The sequence below is a fragment of the Sus scrofa genome, chromosome 2 (genome assembly GCF_000003025.6).
Source record: "Sus scrofa isolate TJ Tabasco breed Duroc chromosome 2, Sscrofa11.1, whole genome shotgun sequence".
Classification (NCBI taxonomy): domain Eukaryota; kingdom Metazoa; phylum Chordata; class Mammalia; order Artiodactyla; family Suidae; genus Sus; species Sus scrofa.
Window position 1 is genome coordinate 144,258,100 of NC_010444.4, and position 21,559 is coordinate 144,279,658.

Genomic DNA, 21,559 nt, shown 5'->3' on the forward strand with positions numbered 1-21,559 from the left:
AGGGGTCAGGGGATGGCAGGGTCGAGCCCACCTGAGAGGGCTGGGAGACGGGAAGGAGGCACAGTGCCCAAGGGGGCAGGGTGGATGGGCTGTGAAGGACACCCCCCCCCCAGAAAGGATGAAGGCTTGTGGAGGGAGTGGATCCATTGTTCCCCAGAGAGGCAGGAAGAGGACACTGTCTCTGCTCTGCCTGGTCCCCAGGCGTGGCTGACCGGCCAGCAGACTGCTCCATCTCTTACTGGCCGTGGCAGCTTAGCCAGGCTGCTTCACCACTTTGATGCTCCGTTTCTTCATCTGTAAAGTGAGCCTCTCTCTCGCATGGCTGGGTGAGAATCATCTAAGAGACCCAGCCCCCACGAGCCCAGCGCCTGCCCCCGCCAATCACATTGACGGCATGAGGCATGGTGATCACTGTAGGCACTCGGTCCATGTTTGTTGAATGAATAAGAGAGCAGTGGCTTACACGACCCTTGTGATTCCCACCGGAGGTGGGAGGAAAGGAGCTGACATTGAGGACTGGCCCATGATGCCACTTGGCTTTTGAGGACTGGGAAGTGAGAGTCACAGCCGTTTGACTGAGACTCTGGCTTTATCATAAACTCCAAATGCAGCTCTTTGGTCCCCCCTGAGGAGCAGCCTGCCCAGCTCAGGCAAGTCTAACCGCAGATCCTGCAGCTGGATTGGCCATGATGTGGTACCCGGACTGCTGATTGTCCCCAGAGGACTTGCCTGTTCGTAGGCAGACCCAGTGTTCCTGCAGGTGACGTCATTCCCCTCCAGGGGTGGTGAGCCCCCCAACAGAGCACCCTCTCCGGGGCAGTTAACACACTTGGCACCTGGCTCAGAGGAGCCTGCCCAGTGTTTTTGTTTTTCCCCGGTCTTTTAGGTCCACAGCCACAGCATATGGAAGTCCCCAGGATAGGGGTCAAATCGGAGCTGTAGCTGCCAGCCTACACCACAGCTATAGCAACGCCGGACTCTTAACCCACTGAGTGAGGCCAGGGATCGAACCCTCATCCTCGTGGATACGAGCTGGATTCATAACCTGCTGACCCACAATAGGAACTCCCCCGTATGGTGTTGATAGGCGACTATCCGCTATCCAGGATGGATGCTGGCTGCCCTGGCTCTGGGTGATGGATGGATCAGCTATGGTTTGCCTCTTCTGCTCCCACATACATGGGGCGGCCCATCTCCCAGCCAGGTGGGTGGCTCCGGGTGGCCCCTTCCACCTTGGGGATTCCCACGAGACCCAGGAAAAGAGAGAAAAGCTCTGTAAAGTGATCACAATCATACCTTCTGTTTTGGTCGTCATTTAATTGAGGATCTCACCTGCTGCAGCACGTGACTGTTTTTCTCCAGCATTTCTGTGCCCACAGCGGTGGCGCCTTGATTTTCAGGGCGTGATACGTGCCCCTGGGGGAAGGACATCTAAATTGAAAGACTGGAGACTTTCTTTTCAGAACGAAGTGATTCCTATGGCAGCGGGTCTGCAGCTTAGCCGTGTACCAGATTCCTCTGGGGAGAGCACACACGGAGTTGCCAGGTCTGAATTGGTAGGTGGGTGGCTAGATCGTTAACCATAGGACTTATTTCCCACAGTGTGGTCCACGGGCTGCCTGCCCACAGTCCCCTGGGGCGTGTTCAAAAGTTGAGTCCAGTTACCTGATTCTTTGTCCCACCAGCCCCAGGCTCACTGAATAGACAGGGAGCAGATGGCTTCATGTTCAACGGGTCATCTTCACCACAGGTCCCTCTGCAATTTCAACACATTTATACTTGGGACCTGCTGCCTAAATGATGCTGATGGACCAGGACTCTTGGAAGGCACAGCTCTGCAACAATGAAGCTTGAATTTCCATCCTGCAGACCCGAGATTCTTTTTCTCCTGACTCAACTAGATGTTCCTCGGCAACCGAGCGAAGTATTAGCCAACAGAACACAAAGAAGCAGAGAAAGTAGAAGAGTGGTGTCATCTGACGCCACGTGGAGTTGGAGGCCAAGAAATTGTGATGGAAAAACACCAGCGCTCCTTACCTGGCCTGGGACAAAGCTTGCGGGGGCAGAGGGGAGTGTGTGAGAAGTTCCAGAAAATCCACACCACCTAGCTGTTGGGCACGTGGTGGGAGGCAGCCTCCTCCAGGAGGAGCAGCTGCTGCTGCTTCCAGGCCTGCGTGGCTTTGTCCTCTGCCGCAGGCCAGAGGCAGGACTGTGAGCCGAGAGACTGGGCATGTGGACTGCAGAGGGGGGAGCCCCAGCCCTGGCCTCAGCCTGCAAGGTCCGACCCCCAGGGAGCAGAGGGGCACAGTCTGCATGCCTGTGTGGTGTTTGGGGCGCCTTCCCGCCTGTGTCCCTGTGGTCAGTGTCAGCCGTGTGAGTCTGTGAGCACCAATGCAGAGTGCCCTCTAGGAACCCAGCCGGCCAGACAATGGTCACTCTGTCCCCGTGTTTGCTGGCACCCAGGGCCTTAACCTAGAAACTGCCCTTGCGCCCTTTGGGGCGGGCACATTTAAAAGCTCTCCTTTCCACTGTAGCCTGACATCTCAGAGGCTGACAGCACGCCCTTGCCTCCCCAAAAGCTCATTTTTTTCCACACTCTTTGACCACTGCTCCCTCAAGAGGGTCTCTTTTCTTCTGCTACAGGGAATTCTGTCCTTGGGAGAATTCAGAGAATTTCAGAAGAATTCTCCCAGGAACTCCTGAGAGCAGGGGAACCCATGTCCAGCAATGTGGCCCGGGAGCCCTCCAAGGGTCCGTCCCACCCCCAGGACAGCCAGGGGTCAAACAGCCATCCCAAAGGCCAGAAACTAGAGACATGTTTTTAAAAAATATGTTTTAAAGTTCATCTTGTTATACTCAAAATCATCTCAAAAACGAAGGCAGCTTTTGCCAAAATGCACACAGTCTATCTCAGTAGGAGGAATAAGAGCAAAGGGAAACCTGACAAAGCCAGGGTCTTGTGTGGGTTCCCTGGTGTGCTCCCTTTACCAAAGACAGCACGCGGGTTGGCTCCAAGCTTTCTAGCAGGAAAAAAACAATCGGTCTTAAAGGGGACCCAAATATCCTCAATCCCCTCACCCTTTCCTTTGTCAAAAAGTAATCAGGAGTTCCCATTGTGGCTCAACGGGTTAAGAACCCAACTAGTATCCATGAGGATTCCTGGCCTCGCTCAGTGTGTCAAGGATCTGGCATTGCCGTGAGCTGTGGTGTAAGCCACAGATGCTGCTTGGATCTGGCATTGCCGTGAGCTGTGGTGTAAGCCACAGATGCTGCTTGGATCTGGCATTGCTGTGGCTGTGGTGTGGACTGGCAGCTGCAGCTCTGATTTGACCCCTAGCCTGGGAACTTGCATATGTTGCAGGTGTGGCCCTAAAAAGGAAAAAAAATAAATAAAAAGTAATCTACCATTTCTGGAGCTTCTCTATGCCAGGTATTATCCCAGGCACTGAGAATAGAGCCATATGAACAAAATTAAGTCCCTGTCTTCAAGGAGCTTTCATGCCAGTTGAGAGGAATAACAGTAGGCAGGGAGACAATGAAACCTGTGATGATAATACGTCAGATGATGCCAGGAGCTAGAAGAAAAATGAGACCATGCACAGAGATCTTAGAACCATTAGGGGCGTCCTTGTCAGGAGTGAGGTTTGAGCATCAGCCTGGACAGGCGAGGAAGAGGGCCAGGTGGGCGCGTGCAGGGGGAAGTATGTTAGGCCCAGAGGGCTTTGTGTGCAAAGGCCAGGCAGCACAAGGGCAATTGTGAGTCTGAGGAATTTGGAGCCGTCTGCGGGGCTGGAGGACCATGGAGGGAAGGGACAGGACAGGCAGGATCTCCCAAGAGGTGAGCAGCCTGGCGGCCCTGGGGAGGAGGTGAGGGCAGATGGAGAATGGGACCTGCCTGGCCACGTGAGGACGGTGACAGAGGTGCTGTGCAGGAGGTGATAGGATTCTGGAAGTGCCCTCCGGCTGCTGTGTGACAAGGAGGTTGTAGCAGGATGTTTTGCTAGCTGGCTAGGGCTTACTGTAACAAAATACTACAGGCCGGGGGGCCTGAGCCACAGAAATGTCTTCTCTCACAGTTCTGAGGCTGGAAGTCCAAGTTCAAGGTGTCGACAGGTATAGTTTCCTCTGAGGCCTCTCTCCCTGGCGTGCAGATGGCCGCCTTCTCCGTGTGGTCTTTTCTCTGTGCACGGGCACCCTGCTGTCTCTCTCTGGGTCCACACTTCCTTCTCTTCTAAGGTCATCTGTTGGATTGCATCAGGGCCCACCCTAGTGGTCTCAGATGAACGGAAGCCCCTCGCTCAGGGCTCTTTCTCCAAATACAGCCACATTCTGAGTTGCCGGGGCTGAGAGTTCCCATATTTGGAGGGAACACAGTCTGGCTCGTATGGGGGCAAGGTTAGACCTGGGGAGACCAGTTAGGGGGTGAGCAAGCGATGACGGCGGCTCGGAGCAGAGCCGTAGATGTGGAAGTGTGAGGAGGAGTCCGATTCCACAGTGGCCTACGTGGAGTAGGATGTCCCAAGATGGACTGGATGGAGAGTGCGAAGAAGGAAACGAGTCAAGGCTGCCTCCAGACTTTCTGGCCTGGGCGCCCGGAAGCCTGAGGTTGGCATTGCCTGAGACAGAGGAAACGGTGGGAGGAGCACCTCTGGGGAGATGCTGAGGGTTCTGTGTGGGACACATTAAGTTTGAGATACCTGCTCAGAATCTAAGCAGAAATGTGTAGTGGTCGGTAGGTACCCGTGGAGTTTAGGACAGAGGTCAGGGTTTCCTGACATTTAATTATTCTTTCTTAATCCTGTGGTTTCTTATAATAGTTTATCAAGAGCTAATTCACATCCTGTAAAATTCAGCCTTCTAAAGTGTACATTTTGGTGGATTTTTAGTGTATTCATAGGATTGTGCAACCATCACCACCGCCTAATTTCATAACATTTTCATCCCCCCTAAAGAAACCCCATCCCCATCCCCAGTCACTCCCGTTCCTCTGTCCCCTCAAGCCCTTGGCCATCAGTAATCCCCTTCCTCTCTATAGACAGGCCTCTTCCGGGCCTTTCCCAAACCTGGAATCACATAATATGTGGCCTTTTGTGTCCGGCTTCTTTCACTGAGCATCATGTTTCCAAGGTCCATCTGTGACCATCAGTCCTTCCTTATTGTGGCTGAATAATATTCCATTGTATGCCTAAGCTGTAATTTGTGTATCCACTTATCAGCTGGTGGGATAATTGGGTTGTTTCCACTTTGGGGCTATTACGAATAGTGCTGCAATGAGCACAGCATTCATGTACCAGTTTTTGTGTGAACACATGTTTTCAATTCTCTTGAGTATATACTTAGAAGTGGAATGCTAGGTCATAGGGTGGCTCTATGTTTAATTTTTTGAGGAATTTTAAAACTGTTTTCTAAAGCAGCTGCACCATTTTACATTCCTACCAGCAATGTGTGAAGATTCCAATTTCTCCCGATACGCACTAACCCTCATTGTTCTGTCTTTTTGATTACAGCCATCCGAGTGGGTGTGAAGCGGTATCTCATTGAGTTTTGATCTGCAATTCCCGGAATATTAATGATGTTGAGCATTTTTCATGGGCTTATCAGCCCCTTGTCTATCTTTTTTTTTTTTAGAAAAATATTTGTTCAGATTCTTTGCCTCTTTTAATTGGGTTATTTGTCCTTTTATTTTTTGGGTTCTAAGAGTTCCTTGTATATTCTGGATACAGGTCTCTCTCTGAATTACGATTTATCAATAGTTCTCTCTATTCCATGGGTCATCTTTTCCTTTCTTGATGATGTTCTCTGAAGCACAAAGTTTTTAATTTTGATGAACTGACATATAAGTTTGGGAGCCATCAGCATACACATGTTATTTTAAGCCACGAGCCTCCATGCGATCCTCTAAGATGTAGTTTGGTAAAGAATTAAAGGAGTGGACACGATCAAGGAGTTGCCCATCCTCAGAGGTCCGAGATGTAAGAAGACACCAGCCAAAGAGACTAAGAAGGACCCCACTCCCTCTTTCCCTCATCTCTCCGTACTGTTGCCAAGAGGCAACAGTAAATTCAAAGTTCTGTCATTTTGTTCATTTTTAAGGCAGTATCTCAGTTCTCTTTTTCAAGGCCACATGAACTCCAGGGGTTCTGTGGCTGTTCTGGTGAGGCGTCCTTTTACTTTCATGACACTGATCAGATGACCTGATGGCCTCTGCCCGAAAACCTCTCCGTATTCTCACCTCAGATTACTTTTGCTTTTACACGAAGTGAGTAACCACATTGTCACTTGAAGCTACACCTGTTGAGAAGATTCTCACTTTCCATCTCAGCCAGTCATCCCATGTGTTGCAGCCTCCATCCACTTTTGCTTTGTACCAACCAGCCCAGCTCATCTCTAAAGCACGCTAGGGCCTCTTCCTCTGCCTGCAGCTGGTCTTAAGAACATCCAGCATGGACTAGATGTCATCTGGATGCTTGAGCCACTGTGATAGGTGACCTGGGACTCTGGACTATCCATCCATGGAGCTTGGTCCCAGATATACCATTTCCAACTTACATTGAACTGCTGCTGGGCCCACCCAACTCTCTGACTTGGTGGGTCTGACAGACCCCAGCTCATAATAGGTAACCGTAGACTGTCTCTCTTGGGACCCAGTAATACAACACGAGTTGTTTCCCTGAAGGTATGTGCTTGTCTGCTGCAGATTGCATGGCCCTGCCTTAGCATCCTGAAGCTGCATCATGATTCTCCCACTGGCTCTATCAGCAATTTGTCTTTTAATTTAGAGGGGGTGTTCTGGTGCATCTCGGACCAGTGGAGCCCTGAAAACTCCCCCGTGGCTGTGGCCAGTTGCCGAATCGTCATAGCATTCACATCCCACCCTGTGTGGCACACTGGTCTTACCAAGGCTTCCAGTGCTCGGCCATCTCTTGCTCATTCTGTCTGATGAGCCTGATGCCGTCAATGTAGCCAATGACGGTGATGTTGTCTGATGAGCCTGATGCCGTCAATGTAGCCAATGACGGTGATGTTGTCTGATGAGCCTGATGCCGTCAATGTAGCCAATGACGGTGATGTTGTCTGATGAGCCTGATGCCGTCAATGTAGCCAATGACTGATGTTCCATGGAAGGTCCAGGTGGTCCAGATCTCTTTGGACTATGTTATCACCAAAGCCGAGAGAGCTAAGAGAGATGGAGGCACAACTAAATAAGCATTATCGGTGTCATGATCACGAGAACTATTTCTGGATCTTCTTTTCTTGCAAAAAGAGGAAACATTTACCAAACCAGGAGCCACACACCACATACGTTAGGCCTTATGAATCTTCTAGAGCAAAAAATACCTCGTCTATCACAGCAGCTACAGTCAGGCCTACTGAGTCGTTGAGTTGCAGTCATCCCCAGGCATTCTCCAGATCTGTCGCTCTCTGCAGGGCTCCAGCTGGCAGATCAAGTGAAGATACAAGAGGGGCCATCATCTCCTTTAAGTATTGAGTGGTGATATTAGTCTTTTCCAATCCTCAGGGATGAACTATTTTTTTATTTCCCTTCTTGGCCAGGCAGGAGGGGGCACCTTCAGAAGTTTCCATTTGCCCTTCTTCACTCTGATGGCTCTTATGCCAAAGGCCAAAGACCCAATGTGGATATTATACCCACTGCTAAACTTAATCCCAATTTGACACTGGAGGATGGGGGAGATGACCACAGACCCCGTAGACCTACCAGGAGCCAGATATTGACCATGAATCCATTTATAACCTGGTTCCTACGAGCCCTCACTCTACAGGAGACCAAGGTAGGGCTCTGTGTCTCTGGCTGTCAGTGTCACCACAGGAATGCCCAAGGGTCTTTCAAACACCTGGATCTCCCCACTTTCTTCGTGTGCAATAACCTGAGTACATGTTCTAGTATATACGTGGGGTGATGTCACTGGGTCCTTTCTGTTAATAACGCATCTACCTCTGCCACTAGCAGGTTCTGGATCTGAAAAGTGACTTGATCCAGACACTGAGTGAGGGCCCATGACTGCTTCTTGGATCCACTGCCCTTAGTCTCCTGTGTCTCCACACTTGCTTTGTTGTTGTGATAAATGGCGTCACTCCGAGCTGCCCCCTGTGTTACATCTAGGATGGCGCTGCTCTGTCAGCAATCTCCACACCCCATCGGTCACCCCTCCAGACTTGCTGGTTGTTATGGTGAAACGCACCAGAGCTGGCTCCCGCTAATTGACATCTGGCTTCTGTCCCTTGTGAAGGTGGGGTCACCCCCAGCTCTGTGACTCCCCCTCTGGCCTGCAGAGGAGAGCCACCACCAGACTTCTTGGTGACCTTAAGTTAATAAGGTCCTGGTGGCCTTAGTTCATGGTGTGTCCTCTGGATCCTTTCATAGAACAGGATCTGGTGACCCCCTGACCTCACATAACGGATCCATTCCAGCTTTCAGCTTCTTTATTCCTCCCTCTTCTCTCTTTTAGAGCGAATCATGCATGCCACTTTGTCCGCATGGGCTCATCACTCTCTCCAGGCTTCTGAGCACTATTGGATTTGTTGTCTCTGGCGGTGGAATAAACACCCTAAAACCTGGTGACTTTGAAGAACACCAGGTCTTTCACAATTGTGGGTCAGGTGGGAAGGGGCTTTGCTGAGTGGTTCTGGCTCAGGGACCCTCATGAGGTTGCCGTCAAGGTGTCAGTGGGGCCGCATCATCTGAAGCTTGGGTGGGGGCTGGAGGAGTGGCTTCTGAGAAGGCTCACGGGCACGGCTGGCCGTTGGTGCTGGCTGGGGTGTCCTGTTCTCTTCCCTGTGACCTCTCATCCTCCAGAATCTCTCTCTGGAGGTGGCTTCTCCTGCAAGATAGTCTGGACTTCTCGTGGTGCCTGGACTTTGGAAAAGAAGGAAAAGGTATTTGTCAGGAGGGCAGAAAGAGCACCAGGAGAGAGAGAGAGAGAGAAAGCCTCAGACGTAAGCCAGCCTCGTCATGGACATGGCATCCGTCACTCTGCCATATTCTACTTGGTGGGAGTCACAAGTCCAGCCCATCGTCAGTGGGAAGGGATGACGAAAGGGCATGGACACCAGGAGGGGGCCATGGGGCCCGTCTTGGAGGCCTCCGGCCATAGCAACCCCAGCAGCAAGGTCACCTGGACCCCTGTGGTCCTTGAAGGATATTAAATGTCATGTCCCAAGAAAGTGCCTCCAAGTCCAAGTCTTTGGCGTCCTGTGTTCTTGCCCTTTGATGAAGAACCCCCAAATCTGGGAGTTCCCATTGTGGCTCAGCAGAAATGACCTCACTGGTACCCAGGAGGGTGTGGGTTCAATCCCTGGCCTCTCTCAGGGGGTTAAGGATCCAGGCATTGCTGTGAACTGTGGTGTAGGTCGCAGATGCAGCTCAGATCCCACGTTGCTGTGGCTCTGGTGTAGGCTGGCAGCTGTAGCTCGGATTAGACCCCTGGCCTGGGAACCTCCATAGGCTGTGGGTGCGGCCCCAAAACGAAAAAAAAAAAAAAAAAAAAGACACATGCTAGCTAATTTCTACAGCTCTTGATGAACTGCCTCTTTGTTCCCGTGTCAGGCCCAGCACATGCTAGAATTTAAGCGCTGTTAGTGGAAGGTGGGGCAGCTCCCAGAGGCCTTGTGGGGGAGAGGCCTCTGCGGCCCCACCCCGAGCGAGAAAGTGCTAACTCTAACTGGAAAGAGGTGGGCTACCCTGCAGAGGCACCACCCGGGGAAGGGGCAGGGCTCCCCATGGGTGTGAACCATGGCAGAGCCTCTGTCCAGACATCCCCATCCCACATGGCAGGGGCTAGGTTTTCCAGCCAGGGTTTGGCCTTAGCGTATTAGCTGGTCTCGGCTGAGCTTTTAGCTCAAGCCCTGCTTTAGCTCCTCTGCTCTATTCACTTTTCTCCTGCAGGAAACACGGGCCTCTTGGTAAACTACCAAATAAACCCTCTGGGTCTCACACTTAGCCTTTGCCTGTTTGCTTAACTGTTTATTAATGACCCTGGGTTTCTCCTCCCTGGCTGGGCTTCAAGACAACTTAGCAATAACCAGCTGACTCTGGTTCTTCTCATCTAGACATCACCCCCACCCCCATCCACCCCTGTATCATTCAAATGGCAGATTCCAGATTCCGACCTGTCAGACTGTCCCATTCCACCATGAGGCCACCACCAGCGAAGTGTCAGTGGTTATTCTGCCACCTTGTGCCAGGGATTCTCTGTCCCCATGTTCTACTCAGGATGGTGTCCTCTGCCTTCCCGACGGGGAGCCAGGCAGGCTCCATCTTTCTGCCTGCCTTCTCCAGCCATCCATCCCTGTACTAGTTGGGTTCTCTGAGAAGCAGATGCCAAGATGAGCTGGAGTGTGAGAGGTTGTTTGCAGAAAAGGGAGGGAGCAGGATTGGGCAGGGAGCAGCTTCCCAGTGTTCTGCTGTCTGACACCTGCTTCTGGAGACCTGGGGAAGGATGAGCATTAGGAAGAGCCTCAGACCACAGTGTGGGTTGAAGAAAGGCTCAGCCCGGCCAGGGGAGGGTCCTTCAGCTGGAGTCAGAGGAGTGGTCTGCTAGGACCTCGTTCATTGCTCAGAGCAGCTCTGGGACGTGCCTGGGTACCAGCCCTGGGGAGGAGTCGGGGTGGGGGTGGGGAGCTGTCAGTGGAAGCAGCAGGGGGGATGCTGAGCAGACTATGGATGCTTCCTCACCGAATCCTCAAGTGCCCTGAATACTGCGAACTCCAGGGACTGAGCCTTTTAACTGAGCCTAGTGAGAACATATAATTACTCCCAACCGCCAAGTATCTGACTCTGAGGCCACTTCTGTCCTAGAAGCTCAGCCCCTCCTGGGCTTCCCCCATCATCTCTCATGGCCCTGGTGCAGGCCTGGCCCAAGACTAAAAACTGGTAGCACATGGAATTGTGGAGAGGTGGCCTGGCCAGGGTGGGCGCCTGGGGCATCCTCAGAGCATCTTCTCTAGGGTTTACTGGTCTGGCCTGAAAAGCCTTGGACACGGAAGCTCCATTAGCAGCCACCAGAGCTCCGCAGGCCCCTGCCAGAGATGCAGTTGTGATGTGCGGGGGTCCCAGGGGTTTCCTGCCCTGCCTTTGTGGCTGAACTTCCACTACTGGGGTCGTTCCTTTGTTCCAAACAGAATCCTCTCCAGGGTCCTCTTTTTAAAAGAGGGACCTCACTCCCCTTCCTGTCCCACCCTCGTCTCCCAGGACGGAAGGGATCAAATCTCAAACGCTCCCAGATGAACTCATTTTCCTGGGCCCTCCCTCAACGCAGGAGTGAGCCCGTGCAGGGCTGCCCTGGAGACACAGGGAGGAACGTGGTCAGGGTGGCAGGTGGGAAGCGCATTTTTTTTGTTTGTTTGTTTTTTATTATTTTTTTCTATTATAGTTGATTTACAGTGTTCTGTCAATTTCTGCTGTATAGCAAAGCAACCCAGTCATACACACACACACACACACACACACACACACACACACACACACATATATTCTTTTTCTCACATTATTCTCCATCGTGTCCCATAACAAGTGACTGGATATAGTTCCCTGTGCTCTAAGCAGGATCTCATGGCTTATCCACTCCAAATGCAATAGTTTGCATCTCCTAACCGCCAGCTCCCAGTCCATCCCACTCCCTCCCCGTCCCCCTCGGCAACCACAGGTCTGTCCTCCAAGTCCATGCGTTTGTTTCTTTTCTCTAGATAGGTTCATTTGTGCCGTATATCAGATTCCAGATATAAGTGATATGTTGTGGTATTTGTCTTTCTCAGCATTTTTTTTTTTAATGATGCACTGTGTAAGAGATTGCTGTTCCTTACTGGGAAGGTACAGGTGATCCAATTTTATCTCTGGGGTGTTTGCCCGCTTACCCTACCACCAGGTGTTCTAGGAAGAGACCTTTATGTCTCTGAAGCAAGGAAACAACCCTCAGTATCATGCGGTGGGTGAGCAAAAGCTGAGATCGGGTGGTGTCTCTGTGCCCCTGGGTGCCTCCAGCGGGTGCTGGGGAGGGGAGGAGCCAGAGCGGGCTCCCCCGACCTCAGCGCTTTCCTGCTGTAACCCCTCGAGGGTGAAGAACATCGCAGCCGACACCTCTAGAGAGAAGTGACTCCTCCTCCCCTGCCCTGCCACCACCAGGGGCAGGACACCTCTTTCCTCCGGAGGGCGGACTCAGGGGTTGATCTCATCCACAGACGGGCGGGGGGCCCTGGCTTGTTTCCAGAAGTAAGACAAAGAGCTGATGCAGAAAGCCCTGTTAGATAGATAGATAGATGACAGGTGTTTGGATAGATACACACATACATAGATCAGGCATACACACATGATAGATTAAATAGGTAATAGAAAATGATAGATAGTAATAAATAATGATAGTGATAACTAGATAATGACAGGAGATAGACAGATAAATAATAGATAATAATAGAGCCGCCTCATAGCCTTGTTTGAAGGGTTAAGGGGAGTAAAGGGAAAAAAGAGAGCCCTGGCCAAGCCTGGCATTCTGAAGTCTTTTTTTTTTTTGGTCTTTTTTTGTCTTTTTCTAGGGCCGCAGCAGAGGCATAGGGAGGTTCCCAGGCTAGGGCTCCAATTGGAGCTACACCACAGCCACAGCAACAGGGGATCTGAGCCACGTCTGCAACCTACACCACAGGTCACGGCAACGCCGGATCCTTAACCCACTGAGTGAGGCCAGGGATCGAACCCCCAACCTCATGGCTCCTAGTCAGGTTTGTTAACCACTGAGCCATAATGGGAATTCCCTGAAGTCTTAATAAATGGGGGTCATTGTAAGTGTGGGTGTTTCTCTAGTAGATGTTGGAGCAGCAAGTGTATATTCTGCTTCCAGAACCGAGATGCCTCTGAGATGTCCCATCACTTCCTTATTGGATTTTATTTGTCTTTTTAGAGCCACACCCACGGCATATGGAGGTTCCCAGGCCAGGGGTCCAATCGGAGCTACAGCTGCCTGTCTACACCACAGCCACAGAAGCAAGGGATCTGAGCCACATCTGCAACCTGCACCACAGTTCACAGCAACACCATATCCTTAATCCACTGAGCAAGTCCAGGGATCGAACTTGGGTCGTCATGGATACTAGTCAGATTCGTTTTCCGCTGAGCCACGAAGGGAACTCCACTTCTTTGAGAAATATCACATAAGATCCATCTCTAAGCCTCCATTCTGTCAGGCTTTCAGGAAGCTCAGTCTCCGTTGTTACTTCAGGTTTCCCAGGGAGCCCAGACATGAGGGAGACACCCGTAGGGGGACACAGGGGACTGATGCATGGGTCTGGTCCAGCTTCAGGTGCCCACTGTGCACTTGCATGCCTCGAGGGCACAGGACTCCAAGCCAGGCTTCCACACCTGCCTCCCTGAGCCCAGCGAGACGCTCTCCCCCACCCCACCCCCACCCCGTACCTCCCCACTCTCCACGTGACCCCAGGGATCTGCCAGGGCGTGTGTCCCAGGCCTCATCACTCACCAGCCTGTAGTCCTTCTCCTCCTCTCCCGGTCAGAGTCAGGCCCCTCACCCTCCTGGCCCCCTGAGCCCCTAACCATCTGCTCCTCAACTTGCTAAGATCTGCTGAGAGGACAAAGACAGCTTCTGCTCCTAGCTCCACATTCCAAACTCCCCCGAGGTGGGGAGCTGGGGGTAGGAGAGGGTTTAAGAGAGTGGATTGCACGTTTATTTACTTATTCAGGAACTCTTGTCTCCGTGTCAGGTGCCACCCCAGTGCCTGAGATTCACTCGTGAACAAGTTTCCTCTCTCCAGAAGCTCCTGTCCTAGTCCGGGGACGGGGAGTCCGATGATAAGCGAATAAACCTGCATAGAGGCTGACTTTGCTCGGTGGTAAAGCACTAGAAAGTAATGGAATAGGAGTTCCCATCGTGGCGCAGCAGAAATGACTGCGACTAGGAACCGTGAGGTTGCAGGTTCCATCCCTGGCCTCCCTTAGTGGGTTAAGGATCCTGCATTGCTGTGGCTGTGGTGCAGGTCGGCAGCCGTAGCTCCGATTGGATCCTTAACCTAGGAACATCCATATGCCACGGGTGCAGCCATAAAAAGCAAAAAAAAAAAGGAAGTAATAGAACAGAGGATGGGGCGGGGCGGGGAGTTAACATTTGGTGGGGTGGTTGGGGAAGGCCTCTTCAGAAAGGAGGTGCCTGAATCGAGCTTCACATGCCAGAAGCCGGCCAGGCAAAGCTGCAGGCAGGCGTGGTCCAGCTGAGGGAACAGGCCTGACCTGCTCTGCAGTCAGGAGCAAGATGATGGTGCAGAGGGAGGCCAAAGAAGCCATCAGAGGCCAGATCGTGACCTTTCAGGGCCGTGGCGGAGAGGCTGGATTTGATTTGAAGTCTATTAGAAAAACATTGGAGAAGATTTGAAACAGAGCAGTGACATAATCTGATTTGCAAATGTAAGAGATAACTTTGGCTGCTGGGCTGAGTACTGTTTGCACGGGGGCAAAAGCGGGAGCAGAAAACAATGAAGAGCCTGTCGCCATGGTAACGGGAGACCAGGTCTCCTGCAGTAAAGCAGGGCCTGTCGCAGGGGCGGCCTCGGTGCTTTGATGTTATGGTCAAAGCAGCATGGCTTGCTGTCCCCCTTCTACTAGACTTTTTTTGGGGGGGAGGCAAGTGTTTCTTTATCTTTTCAAAGTTTATTGAAGTATAGTTGATTTGCAGTGTTGTAATAATTTTTGCTGAACAACAGAGTGATTCAGTTACACATGTACGCACATTCATTCTTTTTCAGATTTTTATTCCACCGTGTAGATATTTGAATTCTCCCCATTCTTATTTCCCTTTTTATTCAGGAATAAACACATGAAGTTAACTGCCGAGTTATTTTATTGAATGAATGAATGAATGAATTTATTTATTTATTTTGCTCTTTCAGGGCCGCACCCACCGCATACGGAAGTTCCCAGGCTAGGGGGCGACTTGGAGCTGCAGCTGCTGGCCTGCACCACAGCCACAGCCACGCCAGATCCATAACCCACTGAATGAGGCCAGGGATCAAATCCGCTTCCTCATGGATACTAGTCGGGTTTGTTACCACTGACTGTAACAGGTATTTCCCTGCCAAGTTATCTGAAATGTCACCCTCTGTTGCAGATGGATGTGTGCCTCTGGGTGGACTTGTGTTCTTATGCTGGACTTTTTTCCATCTTCCATTCCAGTTGGGTGTTTCAGAGCTTCATTCCTTCCTCTCCTTTCTCTTTCTTTTTTTTTTTTTTTTTTTTTTTTTGCCTTTTTGCCTTTTTGCCTTTTTGCCTTTTCTAAGGCCACTCCTGTGGCATATGGAGGTTCCCAGGCTAGGGGTCTAATTGGAGCTGTAGCTGCCAGCCAGAGCCACAGCAACATGGGATCTGAGCTGCATCTGCAACCTACACCACAGGTCACGGCAACACTGGATCCTTAACCGACTGAGTGAGGCCAGGGATTGAACCTGCCAACTCATGGTTCCTAGTCGGATTCGTTAACCACTGCGCCACAACGGGAACTCCTCCTTTCTCTTCTTTTATCTTCTTCTAAAGTGTGGATTTGGTCAAATCTTGCCCCAGTGTTGTGTCAATTCCTCTGTACGGTTAAAATGTACGTGGAGGCACATGACAGTTTGTAAGTTTAGCGGAGAGGCAGGGCCCATCCGCCTGTGGTTAAGAGCACTCCTGCAACAAGAGCTGGGGAGACAGCGATGGAGAGAAAGGGTGGAAGCCAAGAAAAGTTCTTTGATTGGCTGTAGCTTCAAGCCTGGTTGGCTGTTTGTGATTGGTTGTCCTTAGGTTTTGATGTGTAGGCTTGAGGCATTTCCAGGCTCAGATGTTGGTTTGCTAACGTAGCCCATCCCATCTCAGCACGAGGACCATCCCAGTCTGACGGCTTCCTTGTTTAATTAATTTAGCAGTACCCACTGATGCTCTGCAGTGGGGAGGACATCAAAAGCAGAATCGAGGGGAGTTCCCGTCATGGCGCAGTGGTTAACGAATCCGACTAGGAACCATGAGGTTGCGGGTTCGGTCCCTGCCCTTGCTCAGTGGGTTAACGATCCGGCGTTGCTGTGAGCTGTGGTGTAGGTTGCAGACGCGGCTCGGATCCCGAGTTGCTGTGGCTCTGGTGTAAGCCGGTGGCTACAGCTCTGATTAGACCCCTAGCCTGGGAACCTCCATATGCCGCGGGAGCGGCCCAAAGAAATAGCAAAAAGACAAAAAAAAAAAAAAAAAGCAGAATCGAGATGGCTACAGTAAGAATCAGTCATCCTTAATCATAGCCAGGCATTTCTTAAGCACTTCCTGTGGGTCAGGCACCAAGCTTAAACACGGCTGATTTCTTTGGGGGGTATTTGTACGGTCCCCATTTTACAGAAGAAGATAAAGCTCAGGAGAGCTGAGCACATGTCCCCAGGTCCCATGCTAAAGTGAGTGGCAGAGCCAGCCTTCAGACCCAGGCTGTCTGATTGATGCCCAGGTGCCCTCTCCATCAACTCCCTCCCTCCCTCCCTCCTGCCCTGTGGTTGGTTGCTTTAGGCTTGGCTAACCAACCCAGTTTGAACTTAGGAGGATGTGGAGCTATGTGAGCATAGATCCCAGTTCCATTCTTTGCCCCTGAGTGAAACATGCAAATTCAAGTTCTAAGGCAAATTAGCACCTGTTTTTTTCTGAGTCAATCATTTGAGCATTTTCTGTAGCAAGTCCATGACTCTCTGGGTCAGGCCAGGTCTTGATTGAATGTGATGTTGCTGTCAGTCCAGATTTGTGCTCTCACATGTGTGATGGTCCCTGGGGGCTGTGTAATTCACTGAAGCAGCCCAGCAAGGGCTCCTGCCTACGTCTCCTCCACCCCAAGAGCACAGAGCTGGAGCCGCTGCTGAGCCCATCCTAGCCTAATGACTTTCTTCATTTTCGTGCCTGGCCGTTGTTAATGACATTTGGCCATCACACACGCACATACACACACTAAATAGAATTAGGATGTCCTGGAAAATGTGACTTCTGTATAGGAAGTTAAAAATCCCCAAGTCACCATCTGGATTTGATGTCTCTTTACACAATAAGGCTGCCTCTCAAGACGGCACATCACTGGGGGGCCGCTTGGCAGCATCATGGCTGCTTGCTTCCTCTCCATCCTTCCTGCTCCCAGCTGCTGCGTCCAGCTCTGCAGCTCATGGGGGAGGCGATTGGTCAGTGGATGAAGATACCAGGGCTGTGCCTCCCTCGTTCTGTGACAGTTTGTCTTTTCTAGCGCCGCACCTGCAGCACATGGAGGTTCCCAGGCGAGGGGTCCAATCGGAGCTGTAGCCGCCAGCCTACGCCAGAGCCACAGCAACGCAGGATCCTAGCTGCATCTGCAACCTACACCACAGCTCATGGCAACGCCGGATCCTTAACCCACTGAGCAAGGCCAGGGATTGAACCCGTAACCTCATGGTTCCTAGTCGGATTTGTTAACCACTGAGCCATGACAGGAACTCCCCTTTTACATTTCTTATATCACTTTCCAAGTGGAAAATCAGCATCTTAGGCATTAAGTCATAGGGAACTCAACCTAATAACTATTTTTAAAAAGTTTGTCCGAGTGCCATCCAGACCTCTCCTGTGTCACCGATGAAATATGACAATGGGGGGAGTTCACATCGTGGCTCAGTGCTTAGTGAACCTGACTAGCATCCACGAGGATGTGGGTTCGATCCCTGGCCTCGCTCAGTGGGTTAAGGATCCAGCATTGCCATGAGCTGTGGTGTAGGTGGCAGATATGGCTTGGATCCCCTGTTGCTGTGGCTCTAGCATAAGCTGGCAGCTACAGCTCCAATTAGACCCCTAGCCTGGGAACCTTCATATGCCGCAAGTGCGGCCCTAGAAAAAGACCAAGAAAAAGAAAAAGAGAGAGAGGGAGAAATATGACACTGATATCTGAGCTTTACTGGAAGGGGGCTGGTGTTCCTGTTGTGGCTCAGTGGGTTAAGAACCCGACATAGTGTCCATGAGGATGTGGGTCTGATCCCTGGCCTCGCTCAGTGGGTTAAGGATTCCCTGTTGCCCCAAGTTGCGATATAGATCACAGATGTGGCTCAGATCCTGTGTTGCTGTGGCTGTGGTGTAGGCCAGATTTGATCTCTGGTCTGCGAACTTCCACATGCGGCAGGGGCAGCCATAAAAAGTAAAAAAAAAAAAAAAAAAAAAAAAAAAAAAAATTCTTTTTTAATTAAAAAAAATTAAGAATTTAAAAATGAAGGGAGCTGAGGTTCAACGCCCTTTAGCCCTTACTGCTTCCTTGTGCTCTAGACTCTTCCAACTGCCAGGATCTCCGCCTCTCTGCTTGAAGCCTTTTTCCAAAACCATAGAACGCCCCTCTGCCCTGCTCTGCAGGTTCCCAAGGAATTCACATTCTTGAGCACAGCCTCAACCAGTGACTGATGGGAACTGGTGTAAAAGTGCCCCAGCTCCCTCACTCCTCTGGCGGGACACATGTCTCTTACAGCGTTTCCCAGAGTTTCTCTGTGGGCTTAAGTTCTAGTCACTTACTGTAGTTTCTGACTTCCTGATTTCCTCCCCTTCATCACCTTTCCCGGTGTCTCCACCTTCCACATGAATCCGTCTGCTTCTGGGGGACCCACAGTCAGGAGATGCTTGCAAATCGGGAGATGGTGGTCGTGGTTGTACTCCCCAGGTGAGGTGTGCGTGTGCACTCTGCATGATGTGGATGCAGATGTGTCACATCCTGAGAGGGAACAAGTGCATCCACACTTTGACAAACATTTTTCCAGGTAACATTGTTCTACCAAAGTAGCAATTTGAAAATATTCTCCAGGGGAAAAAAAAAAGGACTAAGTCAAATAGTTTCTAACAAACACAAGCGAACACAGACAAAAGGGTTGGTTTGTTTGTTTAATTCTATTGGTGTATAATTGATTTACAATGTTGCATTAGTTTCAGGGGTACAGCAAAGCCATTCAGTTTTACATATACATATAGCCATTCTTTTTCAGATTCTTTTCCCGTAGAGGTTATTACCGAATATTGAATAGGGTTCCCTGGGCTACACAGCAGGTCCTCCTTTGTTATCTATTTTATATGTGATAGTGTGTATTTGTTAATCCCAAACTCCTACTTTATTCTCTCCATCCCCTTTAGTAACAGTAAGTTTGTTTTCAAAATCCATGCCAAGAATTTTATTCAGATAATGTCCTTCCATGGAGGAAAGTCAATAAATTATAAGCCTGGGATTTAATAAGGAGAGAAATTGGTTATAAATGCAAATAATTACTCCACAAGAATAACTAAAGGAGATGTTTACCAAATAGCAGCATCATCCAAATAGTGACCACAGTCAGTAACTCCAAAATTCTCCCAATTTTATCACTTGTGCTCTTGTTTAACAGAACCCTCTCTATAAAAGCCGTGCCATTGTCTCCTGCAAAGACTTAGTCCAAGCAGAGAAATAATAAGACAGCTTGGGTTATAACAGCAAGTGTATTATTGCTCTAGATACTTGGCTTATTTTCTACTTTGTCTCTTCAAAGACATCGGTACAGGTCCTTTGAAGGACTCTGTGCTTTCTTGATGTTCAGACTGTTTTTTCAGCCACTGGGAGGACTGAATACTGTGGAATTCAGTGGTCACCCCCCATATCTAGCTGTCCAGACTTCTAGATGCTGGAAATATTGCAGTGAGCAAAGGAGAATGAATCCCAGACTTTGTGGAGCTTATAGATGAGTGATAAGTTTAAGCCATTCATCAAACAATCAAATAAGTATAAAGTCTAAGAGGGATGAAGGAAGAGGACAGCATGTTTTGAGAAAGAATCAAGAAAGTGCTTCTTTACTCATGTAAGGATTAGCAGTGGTGGTTGTGTTCAGCTAGGAATACGAGAAATCCAGTGAACAGCAGCTTAAACCATTGAGGATTTGTTTTTTCTCATTTGGGTGTGAGAAGTCTGGAAGGAAGCAGACCAAGGTTGATATGGCAGCCCTTCAGTGCCATCAAGGTGTTAGATTCCTTCTAACATTCTGCCATTATCAGACTATGGTCTTGACCTCATGCCAAGTAGAAGGCTGCTGGAGTGCCATTTATCACGACAGAGGTCCAGATGCAGGCAAGGAGGAAGGGCCAAAGGCAAAGAGGGCTAGCTTGCTTGCTTGTCGAATTGGCCTCCCTTTTAGGGAAAGTTACCAAAAGTACAATCTGACAGCTTCTGTTCAGACCTCATGGGCTTGAACTGGGTCACGTGGCCCCCTCCAGTTGCAAGGGAGGCTGGGAAATGTAGAGTTTTCCTGGAAACTTCACCACCAACAAAATCAGATGGAAGCAGTTATTAGCAAAGAAGGGAGAATGGATTCGGGATAGGCAACTAGCAACCTCTACCACAGAATTAAATGTCAGAGAAAGCTCCTTGGAGAAGTGACGTCTAAGCTAAGATCTAAAAAGGAAGAAGAGTTAGCTATGCTAACAGCAGCAGGAGTGGCATTGCAGGAAGAGAAACCAGGAATATAGGAATATAGGAATGAGAGAAAGAAGGGAAGGGAGCAGGAGCTTAGCCCCCTAGGTTGAGCACCCCATCGTTAGCGAGGCGAGAGGACTCCAGCCCTTTCCTGGCCTCCTCCTGAACTTGTGAGCAGGTCTGCAGTCAAACGATAAAAGAGTGCTGAGCAGGAGCCTTCAAAGGCTGTTCTCAGAAAGAGAATATTGTCTATCATTGCTCCTCTGTGACTCATCCCTTCCCAGATATCTTCAATTTCAAGTACTTAGTACTTTTTCCACTGAAAATATGAAATGGTCCCTCTTCCTGCCAGACTTCTTGTCAGCTTTGTTCTGGACGTAGGAAAAAAAGAAATCCTGTTTCCTGTCCTTTGTTTCCTGGCTGCATCCTCTGGTTCCGCCCCCTTCTTGGTCTCACGGTGTCTGTTTCTGCCTGAGACTCTTGAACGAGGTCCCTTTTCTCTTCCTTAGTGACTAGTTAGTCACGCAGAATTATCAAGTGGAAAATAATCTCTCTCCCTCCATGGGTTCCCCACCCCCCACCTTGGACCATTTTGTTTTGTTTATTCTTAGGTTAATTTCCCCGACTCTTCTCTGCCAAGCCAGGAAGAAACTAAGCAGGTGTTGAGGTTCTGGTTCTCCCAGGGAACATAATGGAGCAATGTTGGTTCACGACCAGAAGTGATGTAATCGGGTCACTGGCAACAAAACCAAGACAAGGAAAATTCCAGGGTTTTCTGTCTTAGGTGTGGGCATGAGATAAAATACTGTGGCCAAGAGGGGGAGTAAAGGGTGCCTCATCTCAGAGAACAGTTTCTGGGTTTGTCTAAGTTCTCCCATTTCTAGGCTGGCTGACTTTCAATCAGTTATTTGACGGCTCTGAACTTTGTTTTTTCATTTGTAGGAAAGGCGATAATAGTTGCTATCTAATCGATTTGTTGTGAGGATTAATTAAAACCATGGATGTCAAGTCTTTGTCAGAATGCCACATTGAAAGCACTCAACAAATAATCATCATTATTACTACTAGTGGGATTTAGATTGTGTGTTTTTAAATTAAAATAAGAAGCTATATGTATA